Source organism: Anolis sagrei, chromosome 5 (assembly GCF_037176765.1).
Source record: "Anolis sagrei isolate rAnoSag1 chromosome 5, rAnoSag1.mat, whole genome shotgun sequence".
Taxonomy (NCBI): Eukaryota; Metazoa; Chordata; class Lepidosauria; order Squamata; family Dactyloidae; genus Anolis; species Anolis sagrei.
Genome location: NC_090025.1, coordinates 6,656,749 through 6,672,374, shown reverse-complemented (window position 1 = coordinate 6,672,374; position 15,626 = coordinate 6,656,749). Strand labels below are relative to the sequence as shown.

At 44.0% G+C, this 15,626-nt stretch overlaps 1 protein-coding gene across 3 annotated transcripts in view; it reads right to left on the bottom strand.

The window, feature by feature from the left end:
• The window catches only part of GFRA4 (GDNF family receptor alpha 4), a 231,845-nt gene that overhangs the window by 75,537 nt on the left and 140,682 nt on the right, over window positions 1-15,626 (bottom strand). The gene's annotated exons all lie outside the window — the stretch shown is intronic.

Below are 15,626 nucleotides of genomic sequence, written 5' to 3'. Positions count from 1 at the left end.
CCTTTTTAACCCCTCCTTGGGCAATCTACTTTCTAAACTTTGCTGGTGTGGGCTCTACTCCCGTCTCCAAACTGCTTCTTGGGTCCCGAGTAGACCTACCAGTCAAGGCTTTGTAGATTCTCCAGATTCTCCAGCTGGAGTCCTGTGGAACTGTTTTCCCCTGGAATTTCCCCTGGATGGTGTGAGAAACGAAGCTTCTCTACAGGTGGAGCTAATCCACGTCCTGTAGCTGAGCTTTCCAATGCAAGACTGAGCTAAAATGGCTCCCTTTCCTCCCAGAGCCCTGGGGAAAGGGGCGGAACCAAAACTTAACAATGACTGATGGGTCATTGGCCCTATAATTGCAAACCAAGGGAAGCCACCTTATTGCAAAATGAATCATTATGTTCTTTAGTTCCGCCCCTTTTTCTGGGTTAAGAAGGGAAAAGGGGGACCTCTAGTTCAGTTCACACAGAGAAGCCTTTCGTACAGGACGTGAATCAGTTCCACCTGTAGAAAGCTTCATCTTTTACAGCTTTGCTGGGGGATCCAGTCCCACAGCTCTACAGAGAACTACAGCATAGCCTTTGTTGGGGAATTTAGTCCCACAACTCTACAGCCAGCTCTTTGCTGGAGAAATACATCTCCACGGTTTTACAGGCAGCCTTCACTGGGAATTAGGCCTTCTTTCCTCTTGGAAATCTACTAAAGGACTCTGTTTGGTAAGGACCACTCACGGCAGCCATAACGCAATTTGGACCGGGTGTAGGGGCCCACGGCAGCAGAGCTTAAGCCAGATTGCCCAGGGAGGGGTCAAGGATTTCCCTTGTAGGAGGAAGAAACAGTTTATGAAGAAAGTTGCCTGTCCCTTGTGGACAAGATTTAAGCAAGCCACCAGTTGATTCAAAGCCTTGAAGTATTTGTTTGATTTATTGAAGATTTAAGCAACAATAAAAACTTTGCTGAACTTTCTAAGTCTTTAAAAGAACTTTGTGTGGGGAAATCCGAAGGGCCTCTCAGCCAAGGCACCTCCGGCGTCCCATTGGGCACACAGAAAACATGTCCTGTCTACAGATTCTTTCACAGGCCCAGCGCGTGACAGCACAATTTTCTAACATTACACCATTAAGCTGTATTTTTGGCATTGCAGAGGGAGTGGCTGGTGCCTGCTGGAAGAGCACTTTGGTTTTCTTGATGTTCAGTGAGAGACCAAGCTTCTCGTATGCTTCTGCAAAGGTGTTTAGAGTGGCTTGTGAGTTTTCTTCTGAATGTGCACAGACTACGTTATCATCGGCATATTGAAGTTCTATAACATGTTGTTGTGACCTTGGTTTTGGCTTTCAGTCTGCTGAGGTTAAATAGCTTTCCATCTGTCCGATAGATGATTTCCACTTCTGTGGTTAGCTTCCCATTAACAAGATGACGTATCACAGCGATGAAAACAAAAGATAATGTTAGGGCAATAACACATTCCTGTTTGACACCTGATTCCACCTTAAAAGGGTCATTTTGGGAGCCGTTTGGAGCCCCTGGTGGCGCAGTGGGTTAAAGCACTGAGCTGCAGAGCTTGTTGACCGAAAGGTTGCAGGTTCGATTCCGGGGAGCGGCGTGAGCTTCCGCTGTTAGCCCTAGCTTTTGCCAACCTAGCAGTTCGAAAACATGCGAATGTGAGTAGATCAATAGGTACTGCTCCGGCGGGAAGGTAATGGCGCTCCATGCTGTCATGTCGGCCACATGACCTTGGAGGTGTCTTTGGACAATGCCGGCTCTTTGGCTTAGAAATGGAGATGAGCACCACACCCCAGAGTCAGACATGACTGGACTTAATGTCAGGGGACAACCTTTACCTTTACCTTGGAATTCTAGACAAGGGATGATCAATGTAAAGCAGCTTTCAGGCCAGACGTAGATGTAAGCAACAGGGTCCATTGGAGTTGAAATGCAGCCTCACATCTTTGCTCACATCCTGCATCCATATGCTTTGCGTATCTCCATGCCCAAATGCTCTGTGCACACAGCTCTGCTTCGGCAATCTTGATGTTTTTCAGGCACAAAGACATCCAACCGTTTCTGTCGGAGTATGGCAGTGCAAGATGCAAACGTGATACAGGCCTCTGCTGTCACGGATGGGGGCACCTCCTCTTCCACAACCCAGAGACCAATGTTGCGTGGCAAATGCGTCAATGTGGAGAGGAGAGTTGCGAGATGGATGCCGTCCTTGGTCACCTAAAGGGGATCCGGCTCCATCGGTGGCCCGGCACTCGCCTGCTTGGATGCCTCCTGGCCCGCCTCCTTCCCTTCCCCTTTATTTTTCCATTGCTTGCATCCCATTTTTCTCTTTCCTGCGGCCCACACTGAGCTCAAAAGGGCTTTGAGGGGTTGTCATGCCAACCACACAAGATGCGCGGCCCAGAACTCGGCAATGAAGGTCACTCCGAACAACATCAGACAATATTTGAAAACCAAGGGGGACGCCGGGTTTGAAAGGCAGGCTGCCGCGCTTCTCTTTTCTCTTCTCTCATCCCGAGAATGAAAACAATTTTTTTTGCCCTCAAAAAATATGCCATGCTTGGCCCTATGGGGCCAGAGTGCGCCGGAACAAAGGGGATTGTGGGGCTTCGCAGCCCTACAACTTGGTGTGGAAGAGCAAGTGCGTTGTGGTGAAACGCCGCTGACTTTGACGCATCTCCAATTACATTTTCATTTACGTAACAGCCGCTTCACCACTGTCGCTGTTATGACAAGCAATCCCACACTAATAATGCGTGTTAATTTCTTTAATGGGGTTTATCTCCCTCTCACTTTCCTTCTCCTTAAAGAAAGGAACATCAACCCATAATATATAATGGCAGGATGCGACCAATACTATAGTTGTTTGAATGCACGGAGCATAGAACCAAATTGAGACAGAAACTTTATTATTATTCCCATTAAAGTGTGCACAATGTATCCCTGGTACACACATACCCTATAACAGTGGTTCTCAACCTTCCTAATGCCGCAACCCCTTAACACAGTTCCTCATGTTGTGTTGACCTCCAACCATAACATTATTTTTGTTACTACTTCATAACTGTAATTTTGCTACTGATATGAATTGTCATGTAAATATCTGATATGCAGGATGTATTTTCATTCACTGGACCAAATTTGGCACAAATACCCGATACGCCCAAATTTGAATACTGATAGGGTTGGGGGGATTGATGTTGTCATTTGGGAGTTGTAGTTGTTGGGATTTACAATCAAAGAGCATTCTGAACTCCACCAATGAAGGAATTGAACCAAACTTGGCACACAGAACTCCCATGACCAAGAGAAAATATTGGAAGGGTTTGGTGGGCATTGACTTTGAGTTTGGGAGTTGTGGTTCACCTTTATCCAGAAAGCAGTGTGGACTCAAACCATGATGGATCTGGACCAAACTTCGCACAAATACTCAATATGCCTAAATACGAACACTGGTGGAGTTTGGGGAAAAATAGACCTTGACATTTGGGAGTTGTAGTTGCTAGGGTTTATAGTTCACCTACAATCAAAGATCATTCTGAACTCCACCAATGATTGAATGGAGCTAGGTGTGAATGTTTCAACTGACCACCTTGATTAGCATATAACAACAGAGAGGAAACAAACAAGGACATCTAATCACCTCTCAACAGAAGTTTGCTCTAGGCACTGTCAGGCCATCATATGCTAATCAAGGTGACCACATTTCTGTGTACGAACCCACGCAATCTCTTCAATCATCTGGAGAGGCCCTGCTCGTGCTCCCATCTGCATCGCAAGCGCGATTGGTGGAGATGAGAGAGAGGGCTTTCTTGGTGGTGGCCCCTCGACTCTGGAACTCACTCCCTAAGGACATCAGGCAGGCCCCAACTCTGGCAGTCTTCAGGAGGAGTTTGAAAACATGGTTGTTCCAGTGTGCCTTCCCAGAATAATGAATCCTCAGCACTTTGTCCTCTAAAGCACTTTATACCGATCTAGGTCTGTTCGTATGTCTTTACCACGCCTCACTTCCTTATCTCGTCCATGACCAGCATCATTTTAATTTTTTTTAATTACAATTGGCCTAGCCATAGATTTTAAAGTGTTTTGTACTATTGTCAATGCTTATGTTACTGTCTATGTAATTTATTTTTAATGCATGTATTGTTATTGTTATTGCTTGTATTGTTGTACTGTGGGCTTGGCCTCATGTAAGCCAAGTCCCTTGGGGAGATGGTAGCGGGGTACAAATAAAGTATTATTATTATTATTATTATTATTAGGTGATCAGTTGAAACATTCATACCTAGCTCCAGCTGACAAGAGTCCTTTGTCTCACTCTGGTCATTCCACAGATATATAACCCCTTTTTCCCAACAGAACTCACTACCTCTGAGGATGCTTGCCATAGATGCAGGCAAAACGTCAGGAGAGAATGCCTCTAGACCATAGCCATATAGCCCAAAAAACCTACAACAACCCAGTGATTCTGGTCATGAAAGCCTTTGACAATACCCTTCTGCTGTGTTTTTTAGTGTTTTTATGAGTGATGGTCACTCTTTGGCCTGATATGTGTCTTGTGTCCAAATTTGGTGTCAATTCATCCAGTGGTTTTTGAGTTATGTTAATTTCACAAATAAACATTACATTTTTATTTATACAGAAAATTATACTACGTAATACTTGTGTTGAAGATATGCCAGAAGATGTGACTTCTGAGGATAGTTCTGCCTTGGGTTGCTCTAGGACCCACTTATTTGTCTTTTTGGCAATCCTCTGTATTTTCTCCGCCACATTTCAAATGAGCTGATTTTCCTCCTACCAGCCTTCTTCATTATCCAGCTTTCACAGCTGTGCCTAGAAATGTGAAATACAATGGCACGAACAACACTGACTTTGGTGTTCAACAATGTATCTTTATGTTTAAGGATGTTGTCTGGTTCCTTTATAGCTGCCCTTCCAATCCGACACTTCTTTTGGATCCGTGGTTGCCGTCTCCATTTTGATTAATGACTGAACCGAAATATAGGAGAAATTTGACTATTTCAATGTCTTGATTGTCTGCTTTAAAATTCTATGTAAATCATCTGTGGTCATTATTTCTGTTTTCTTCATGTACAACTGTAAACCTGCTTTTGCATTTTCATCCTTGACTTTCTTCAGTAGTTGCTCCAAGTTTCAGTATTTGTTCCAAGCAGTCGTTCCAAGTTTCTTCAGTAGCCGTTCCAAGACCAACTCCACTTATCCAATTCTCAACTGCGTACAGCTGAAAAATTGCATACTTATCCAAAGTACAACTGCATACATAAGGGAAATGATGTATGTGTCTGCACCAATGGGACTGCAACCATAATTAGCTCCTCTGCGCAACTTACGTTTCATCTTTATGTACTCATTGGCATTAGCTAAGTTATCCTCCTACTCTGATTATGGCTGTTGTACGTGCACCCTCTCTTCTCTACACGTGGACTTTACTTAGAAACAATACATTTTTGGATTTTGAGCGGCTGCCCAATTTCAAGTTGCATCAATAGGAACATAGTGTCTAGACAGGGCAAAGTAATAATATAGTAGTGGAGGAAGAAGAAGAAGAGGAGGAGGGGAGGAAGGAGTAGTAGTAGTAGTAGCACTGGAGGAGGAGGAGGAGGAGGAGGAGGAGGAGGAGGAAGAAGAAGAAGAAGAAGTAGAAGTAGAAGAAGAAAAGGATGGGAGAAGAAAAGGATGGGAGAAGAGGAAGAAATAGTAGGAGTAATAGTAGTAGTGGAGGAAGATGAGGAAGGGAACAAAGGTTTAGTAGTAGTAGTGAAGAAGAGGAGGAGGAGAGGAAGGAGTAATAGTAGGGGCTGAAGAGGAGGAAGAGAGGAAGGAATAGTAGTAGTAGTAGTAGTAGTGGAGGAGGAAGAAGAAGAAGAAGAGGGGAGCAGAGGAAGAAAAAGTAGGAATAATAGTAGTAGTGGAAGAAGAGGAGGAAGGGAACAAACGTTGAGTAGTAGTAGTAGTAGAGGAAGAAGAGGAGGAGTAGAGGAAGGAGTAGTAGTGGAGGAAGAAGAAGAAAAGGAGGAGAGGAGAGGAAGAAATAGTAGGAGTAATAGTAGTAGTGGAAGAAGAGGAGGAGGGGTTGAGTAGTACTAGTGGAGGAAGAAGAAGAGGGAGGAGAGGAAGGAGTAGTAGTAGTGGAGGAAGAGGAAGAGGAGAGGAAGGAGTAGTAGTAGTGGAGGAAGAAGAAGAGGGGAATAAAGGAAGAAAATGTAGGAGTAATAGTAGTAGTGGAGGAAGAGGAGGAGGGGAACAATGGTTGAGTAGTAGTAGTGGAGGAAGAAGAAGAGGAGAAGAAGGGGTAGTAGAAGTGGATGAAGAGGAGGAGAGGAAGGAATAGTAGTGGAGGAAGAAGAAAAAAAGAGGGGAGGGGAATAAGAAAAAGTAGGAGTAATAGTAGTAATGGAGGAAGAGGAGGAGGGGATCAAAGGTTAAGTAGTCATAGTAGTAGTGGAGGAAGAGAGGAGGATGAGGAGAGGAAGAAGTAGTAGTAGTGAATGAAGAGGAGGAGAGGAAGTAGTAGTAGTAGTAATAGTAGTAGTGGAGGCAGAAGAGGAGGAAGGGTTGAGTAATAGTAATAGTAGTGGAGGAAGAAGAGGAGGAGCTGAAGGAGTATTAGTAATAATATGGACTCATTGGCATTATTTAAGTTATCCTCCTGCTCTGATTATGTCTGTTGTATGCGTGCGCACCCTCTCTTCTCCACATGTGGACTTTACTTAATAACATTACATTTTTGGATTATGATCGGCTGCCCAATTTCAGGTTGCATCAATAGGAACATAGTGTCCAGACAGAGGAAAGTAATAATGTCCCATTGTTTTATTACACTTTGATAACATCTCGTCCAGAATACTGTGTCCAGTTCCAGCACAAAAGTTCAAGAATGATAGAGACAAGTTAGAAGGTGTCCAGGGAAGAGTGATGATACTAGTAAATTGATGATGATGATAATGATGGTGATCAGAAGTCTGGAAACCAAGCCTTATGAGGAACAATGTAAGGGAGTTAAGGATGTGTTGTCAAAGGCTTTCATGGCCAGAATATCACTGGGTTGCTAGGAGTTTTTTCAGGCTGGATAGTCATGATTCAGTAGCATTCTCTCCTGACATTTTGCCCGAATCTGTGGCTGGCATCTTCAGAGGTTCAGTGGGCAGTGAAGCAAGTGGAGATATATATACCCATGGAATGTCACTGCCAACAGAACCTCTGAAGATGCCAACCACAGATGAAGGCAAAATGTCAGGAGAGAATGCTACGGGAACATGGCCATATAGCCCAAAAAACTCACAGCCACCCAGAGTTAAGGATGTTTAACTGGAAAAGAAGACTGAGTGGTGACATGATAGCGATCCTGAAAGGTGCACGCGGGGTGAGGGAGAAGGAAAGGGTCGTTGAGGGGTGGGAAAAGAAATGCACATGTGGAGTGAAGGAGAAGGAAGGAAAGGTGTGCAAGGGGTGAGAGTCATGTATCATGTTCTGCAGTTAATGGTGTTTGGTGGTGGTAGGCCTAGCAATTGGTGATGGAAGGGTTAATGTAAGTCTTAGTTCTAAAGGGTTGAGTAACCTGTAAGTAAGAGTTCATGGGTGAAAGCAATTAAGGGTAGAGGTATGTAAGAGATAAGTTGCAGCTGGGTGTTTCTGGATATATGCTAGGCCTGGGCGGTTTCGTTTCGTTAATTCGTAATTCGTTAATAATTTGTTAATTTTTCCAATTACAAAACGATAACGAACCATTCTGGAGAAATCATTAAAAAAACGAATTTTTAAACATGTTGTGTAAATGCTTCGTATTTCGTTATTGTATTCATTTCGTTATTGTTCTGAGGTCATTTCGTTATTATTTCCGCATGTCTGGGCCAGTTTTATGGTTTAATTAGTGAAAAAAAATTATAATATCACACCAACAGTCAAGAACAGAGGGAGAGGTAAGCCTCAGAAGTTTTTGGAGGTTTTTTAGCGTATTTCGCGGTCGCGTCCGCCATTAACGAATCGATTCGTTATTGTTTCGGAAATCGATTCGTTAATTTTTTACCATTTACGAAATTTCGTAAATATCGAACTTTTTAAAAGGAAAATTTTGTAATTATTTTAAATATCAAAACAAAAAAAACCCCCAAATACAAATCGATTTTAGAAACAAATTTTTGCGTTGTTACCCAGGCCTAATATATGCAGCTAGCCTTGGGACTGATGTTAGGGAGAAAAGTATTTGTCTTACTTTGATGGTAGATGCTGCTGGTTTCCCCCCAGGTTTGTGGATTTTCGGTGTCCTGACCTGTCTCCTGAACCTTTGGAATCCTGAAACCTTGAATCTTTGGACTGGCTTTTGACTATGGCATATACTCTTGATCCCTGGACTTTGTTTATTGAACTCTCGGCGTTTGACCACTGGACTGGACCTTTTGACTACGGAGTTATCTTGAACCTGCAACAATGATTGCTGTTTTTGTTTTGCATTCTGTGGCTGAGTGCTATCTTTATGTATTATATTTTGGATTCTTAAAACAGCCATAAAGTAAGTGCTGTTTTAATTTAACTGTTTTATACAAACTGGATATTTGTTTGGTTCATCTCTGCCTGAATAAGGCAGAGCCCTGGCAACGTGACAGTGAGGGAGAAAGAGGGAAAGGTGCACACAGGGTGAGGGAGGAGGAAAGAAAGACCTGCGCCGGGTGACAGAGGAGGAAAGGAAGATGTGTGTGGGGCAAGGGAGAAGGGAAGAAAGCCGTGCACAGAGCAAAGGAGGAGGAAAGAAAGGTGCATGTGGGGTGAGGGAGAAGGAAAGAAAGACGTGTGCCGGGTGATAGAGGAGGAAAGAAAGGTGTATGTGGGGCAAGGGAGAAGGGAAGAAAGGTACGCATAGAGCAAGGGAAGAGCAAGGAAAGGTGCACATGGAGTGAAGGAGAAGGAAAGAAAGGTGCATGCAGGACAAGGGAGAAGGAGAGAAAGGCACAAGCAGGGCAAGGGAGGAGAAAAGTAAGGCATTGCGGGGCGAGGGAGGAGGAAAGAAAGGTGCACGAGGGGTGAGGAAGCAGGAAAGAAAGGCATGGATGGGGCAAGGGAGAATGAAAGAAAGGTGTGGCAAGGGAGGAGGAGAGAAATGCGAGCTGGGTTGCTGTGTGGAGAGATGAGGGTCCTGTTGGTAAGGTGAGGGGCTGAAGCCCCATGCCTTCCCACCAGGACCATCACCTGAGTATAAGCCGAGGTGGGGTTTTTCAGCCTTAAAAAAGGGCTGAAAAACTCGGCTTATATTCGATTATGTACGGTATTGTCCTTGAGGTCTTTTCCAACTCAGACAGCTATACTACAGAGTCTGATATCACTCTACACTGAGGTGTATAGTTCTAGCAATTGTTGGAAATGGGGGGAAAAGGTGGCCACCTTTTATCGTATGTGGTCAGAGATACTGAGCACAAATCCATACGATTTTAGAAGATATTGTTAAAGTTAAATTTGAAATGGAACCTGAACTCTGTCTGCTTGGGATGTTTAATGATCAACTCCATAGGAAATGTGGAAGGTTATTGCTATACATGACAACGGCAACCAGAATGATATATGCTCAAAGATGGAACAACTCAACGATTGACAATTTGCTTATGAAATAAGTGAACTTGCTGAAATGGATCTCTTTGAGAAAGACCAAGGGCCATTCATTGTGTTCCTCAAGCAAAGATGGAGTCAGATTTCCATCACTTTTTTTTGGACTAGAAGAGTGTTGTTATGTGGGGGAAAGGAGGAATCAACTATTCTTTTTCATTTAATAAGTGTAGTAAAATTGAGAGAATATAGCCATTCTACAGCATAGATGTACGCTATTATTCAAGACTGGCTGTTAGGAATTGCTGGAGTTGAAATGGAGAAAGGACCAAAATTTTCCCATGCTTGCTCTAAGACTATGATGCCCAGAATTTCCCAAAGGGCATGGGAGATTCTGGGAGTGGTAGTAACAGCCAGAGTCCTGAATATGATCACTTACTACCTCCTACACAGAGGAGAGCGGGAAGAGAGAACAACAGCTAGGAAGGCTTCTTGGCACCAGTTCTGATGTGACAGAGAAAAGAAACCTCACGGAGGAGTGGGAAGGAGTCGAGGGAAATAAAAAGCCCTGGTAACTGTCAACATCAGCCCTTTGTTTAATAGCGTGCGCTTAATTAGAGCACGCACTTGCTTAATTTGTTATCTGACACTTCCAACACAGGGAAGATCAATGGGAGAAAAATGGCTCTGTTAAAAGCAACCATGGGTGGGACAATAGATGGCTGGCCCATTTGGGATGGTTATTGATTGGGAGAAGAGGACTTTTCTCGGATCAAGGTTCGCAGTAGTTTGGTAAGGCACCAAAGGATGATGATATCTCCTAACAATGTTGGGTATTTTGTCATTTCCTCACATCATGGTTTTATAAAGTGAGCCTCCTTACAATCTCTGGTCGAGGAGGAGGAGGAGAGGAAGTAGTAGTAGTAGTAGTGGAGGTGGAAGAGGAGCCATTTTTTGGTCAGTCTCACACAAGGAAGCTAGACTATAGGACGTAGACCAGCTCGTCCCGTAAAAAAGCTTATTTTCTCAAGACTATCCAGGGAAAAAGGGCATCCAGGGAAAAGGAGCATCCAGGGTAACAGACTATCCAAGGAAAAAGAGCATCCAGGGAAAAGTAGCATCCAGGGAAACAGAAACAAACTCCAGGGAAAGGGTCCCAAGGCTCTGGCTGAGAGCTCACAGCCTCTCAGCCTCACAGCAAACAGAGGGAAAACAGCCCTGAAGTTTTCAAAGAATTCTCTGAGGGAGGACAGCACTACAGATCCACAGAACTCCAGCTGAAATATCTTCAAGCCTCGGTTGGTAGGTCTACTCGATACCCAGACGCATTTGGAATCGGTAGTAGGACCCACACCGATGAGGCATAGATAGTAAACAGCCTGGGAGAGGTTAAAAAGGGTTTTTCCTACAGAGAAAGTACAGTTAATCAAAGTCCATTGAGGACTAGACTAAGAAAGCCTTGAAGTGTTGTTTGAACCATTGAAGATTTGTTGTTTGTTCCATAATAAAGACTTTGTTTTATCATTAAAGACTCTAAAGACCATCACTTCAGAAAAATCCCTGAGAACCTCTCTTTGAGGCGCCCCTGGCTTCCCGCTGGGCTTAAAGTATACATCCTATAGAAAAGTACAGCTGTTACAGGCCCAGCGTGCGACAGAACACAGTCACATTCTCTTCGAGTGCATCTACACCATAGAATTCATCCAATTTGATCCCACATTAATTGTCATTGTCTTAATGCTATGGAAAACTGGGAGTTATAGTTGTACAAGATCTTTTGCCTTCTCTGCCAAATTGTGCCGGGGTCTTATCACACTACTAATCCCATGATGCCATAACATTGAGCCATGGCAATTAAACTGAGGCCAAACTGCATTCATTCTAATGCAGCTACAACTTCAGACTTAGTGTGCATCTAGACCGTCGGATTACAAATGGGAGAGACATCATTTCCCAGTGGCCCAAACCTCATTACTAGAGAGCCACAAGGTTGATATAGTGAAGTTATTACCTTTACTTTATTGTACATTGGGCTATAAGGTTAAACCTTATTGCACGGCGTCATGTCTGTTCCATAGTTACATTTCACTACAATCACGAATAAGCATTCTCTTTTCATTTATGGAGAAAACCCATCCATATCATTATTGTGCCGGCGCTATTTCCTGTGCAATAGTTTCTTTCCACTATTTCAATATTTCATACAAGAAGCTCGGCCTGTCATTGAACATCGAGAAAACTAGCAGTCACCAGCCAATACCTCTCCAATGCCAGAAATACAGCTTAATGGTGTAACATTACAAAATGTTGACCATTTCCACTACCTTGGCAGCCACCTCTCCACCAAAGTCAACGCTGACACTGAAATACAACACTACCTGAGCTCTGTGAGTGCAGCATTTCTCTGAATGAAGCAGAGTGTGTTTGAGGACTGGGACATCTCTAGGGAGACCAAGGTGCTTGTCTGTAAAGCTATTGTCCTCCCAACCCTGCCATATGTCTGCAAAATGTGGACTGTCTACAGACATCACATGCAACTCCTGGAATGATTCCATCTGTGCTGCCTCTGGAAAATCCTGCAAATTTCTTGGGAAGTCAAGCGGACAAATGTCAGCGTGCTGGGAGAAGCAAAGACCACCAGCATTGAAGTGATGGTCATCTGCCATCAGCTCTACTGGACTGGCCATGTTGTCCAAATGCCTGACCACCGTCTCCCAAAGCAGTTCTACTCCGAACTCAATAATAGAAAACGGAATGTTGGTGGACAGGAAAAGAGATTTAAAGAGATTTAAACATGGGCTCAAAGCCAACCTTAAAAACTCTGGCATAGACACTGTGAATCCCTGGCCCTTGAGCACTCCAGCTGGAGATCAGCTGTGACCAGCAGTGCTGTAGAATTTCAAGAGGCACGAATGGAGGGCAAAAGAGAGAAACATGCCAAGAGGAAAGCGCATCAAGCCAACCCCAATCGGAACCACCTTCCACCTGGAAACCAATGCTATGCTGCCATGTGCTGGGCCTGTAATAATTGATTTTTTAATCAGGACGTGCTCTTTGTGCCCAGCGGGGAGCCGAGGTGACACGGGTGAGAGGCCTTCAAGGATTTTCCCATATACAGTCTTTAAAAGGCTTGAAATGTTTAACAAAGTTCTTTATTATTGCTTAGGTCTTCAATAAAACAACAAACACTTTTTGGATCTTCAACAGATTAAACAAATGCTTTTTAACTTGCCCCAAAATGGACAGGCACCTTGCTTGGAGAACTATTTCTTTCCTTAACAAGGAAAACCCTTTTTTAACCCCTCCCAGGCAATCTACTGTCTAAGCTTTGCTGATGTGGGTTCTACTACCGGTTCCAATTTGCGTCTTGGGTCCTGAGTAGACCTACCAGTCAAGGCTATGTACATTCTCCAGCTGGAGTTCTTTGGGTCTGCAAAACTGTTTTCTTCCAAAACTTTAAGACTGTTTTCCTCAGATGCTGTAAAGCTGAGAGGCTGTAAGCTCCCAGCCAGAGCTTTGGGACTGTTTTTCCCCAGAATTTCTGCCCCGGATGCTGTAGGAAATGAAGCTTTTCTATGGATGGAGCTAATCCACGTCCTGTAGCTTAGCTTTCCGCTATAAAACTGAACTAAAAATGGCTCCCTCTCTTCTCATGGCCCTGGGGAAAGGGGCGGAACCAAAACCTAACAATGATAGACAGGTGGCTAGCCCTATGATTGCAAACCAAGGGAAGCCACCTTGTTGCAAATGCATGGAACCTTGGAATATATGCAAACACTCAATAGAAAGAAAATGAAGCTGAAGCTCCTGGTACAGCCATACCAGCACAAATGCCCTCACTGCAGGAGAAGATGCAGGTCAAGAATCGGGCTCCACAGTCACCTACGGACCCACCGCCAGTACACTGATCTTGGAAGACTATCTAACTCGGACAACGAGGGATCGCCTAAGTAAGTAAGTAAGAAATATTTCAAAGTGGAGGAAGTTGTTGTGAGAATGCTGAAACTATGTGATTACTTAGTGGTGGCAAAATAGAAATATATATATAGTACAATGTGCTGGATAGAGCAGGAAGAGTGGCTACGCGGCACATGGAATTTGTATCACGGCATAGTGCAATGGCTTACGCAATGGCTGTTTCCAATAATGCTATTCTTTCACTTGCTTCAGCAATGTGATTTCCATGAAACAATAGGCTAAAGTGATAACGTCCTGCAACAACAGAGCCCTGTCATTGTAGCCTGACGAGCCCAGCCATTACTTCCATTGTTTTAATTAACTGTGTGTTAATTACGTCGATTAATTATGGCAAAATCACTGCGAGCAGAGCAAGGAAACAAAAGAAGTGCTAGTCTTTTCACTCTCACCGAAGGCTGACAACATTTTTATGTCCTGAGTGACCACCCTAATTCAACACTACCAACACAGAATATGGAATTGAATTCACCAAAAATCACATCTAGAAGACTGAAAGCAACTGACCTTGGACAGATAAATATGCCAATTTTGCTATATTCCCCCACACTTTCCAAATTTAATTGAATTTAATTTAAAATCTTGCATTATTTATTAAAATACTAATTTCCAGTCCCATAGCTAAGCATCTTTAAATGGCACAGAAACACCTCCCAAAATTTCACAGATGAAAACATGGACATGCCATAGTTGTTAATGTGGAGGAATATACAAAAACTAGAAGAGACTCCATTAGTTTGCTTTTGCCTGGGATGTTGATCATTACAAAATTTGGGGAATTTAATTCTTGTTTTCTGCCCCCAAACCAAAAATGGAAATAAGCTTTTCATCTCTCCCTACCTTCTATGTTAGACTGACCTTTACAAAGATTTCTGGGTAAATTGTTTTGTCTCCCACAAATCCTTAAAGAGAAATGAAATTTTCATCTCTGCCTACCCTCCATGGTGTAAAGTAGGATTGTGCATTTGAGGTAAACCTTGACTCGTGTTATGTGCCAGGTTTCGGTGGGGGCCCCAATTCATTTTTGGGAGCCTCCCAAAATCGGGAGGGCAAATATCTGTTTTTGCTCTGGGTTGCCGAAAGATCAGTTTCTATTGGCCCATTATGGGGGACGGGGGCTTCCCAGGCTCCCCTTCCCATCATTTTAGGCATTTAAACTTTTTTATTCTAGAGGAGAAGTGCTCAGCTGCTTTAAGGAGGCTTCTTACCTGTTTCTACTCTAGAGGAAAGGCGCTTGGCTGCAGGCAGGCATGCTTACATGCCACACATGCACACACTCATTCTTACTCTAGAGCAAATGCTTGGCTGCAGGCAGGCACACACACTTTCTGGGCTTGCACACCACACACGCACACACTCTTTCCAAGGCATGGAGGCAAGTTCTCATTTTTACTCTAGAGCAGGCGCTCAGCTGCAGGCAGGTGCATACACTTTCTGGGCCTGCATGCCACACATGCACACATTCTTTCTAAGTCAAGGAGGCAAGTTCTCATTCTTACTCTAGAGGAGGTGCTTGGCTGCAGGTAGACACACACACTTTCTGGGCCTACACACCACACACACACACACACCCTTTCCAAGGCAAGGAGGCAAGTTCTCATTCTTACTCTAGAGCAAGTGCTCGTCTGCATGCAGACGCACACACTTTCTAGGCCTGCACACACACCCCCACACACTTCCAAGGCAAGGAAGGAAGTTCTCATTCTTACTCTAGAGGTTTGACTGCAGGCAGGTGCAGGCACTTTATGGGCCTGCCCACTACACACACACTCTTTCGAAGGCAAGGAGGCAAGTTCTCATTCTTACTCCAGAGGAGATGCTCAGCTGCAGGCAGGTGCATGCGCTTTCTGGGCCTGCATGCCACAGACACACACTCTTTCCAAATCAAAGAGGCAAGCTCTCATTCTTACTCTAGAGGAGACACTTGGCTGCAGGCAAGTGCACATGCTTTCAGGGCTTGCATGCCACACACACACTCTTTCCAAGGCAAAGAGGCATGGAGTGCCACGTGCTCAGAAAAAGCAGCCGAGGAGTTGGGATTGGCTTCCTCTTGCTTTCATGTCAAGCTGATTTTCTTACCAATTACAGATTGTTACGTGCTCCCA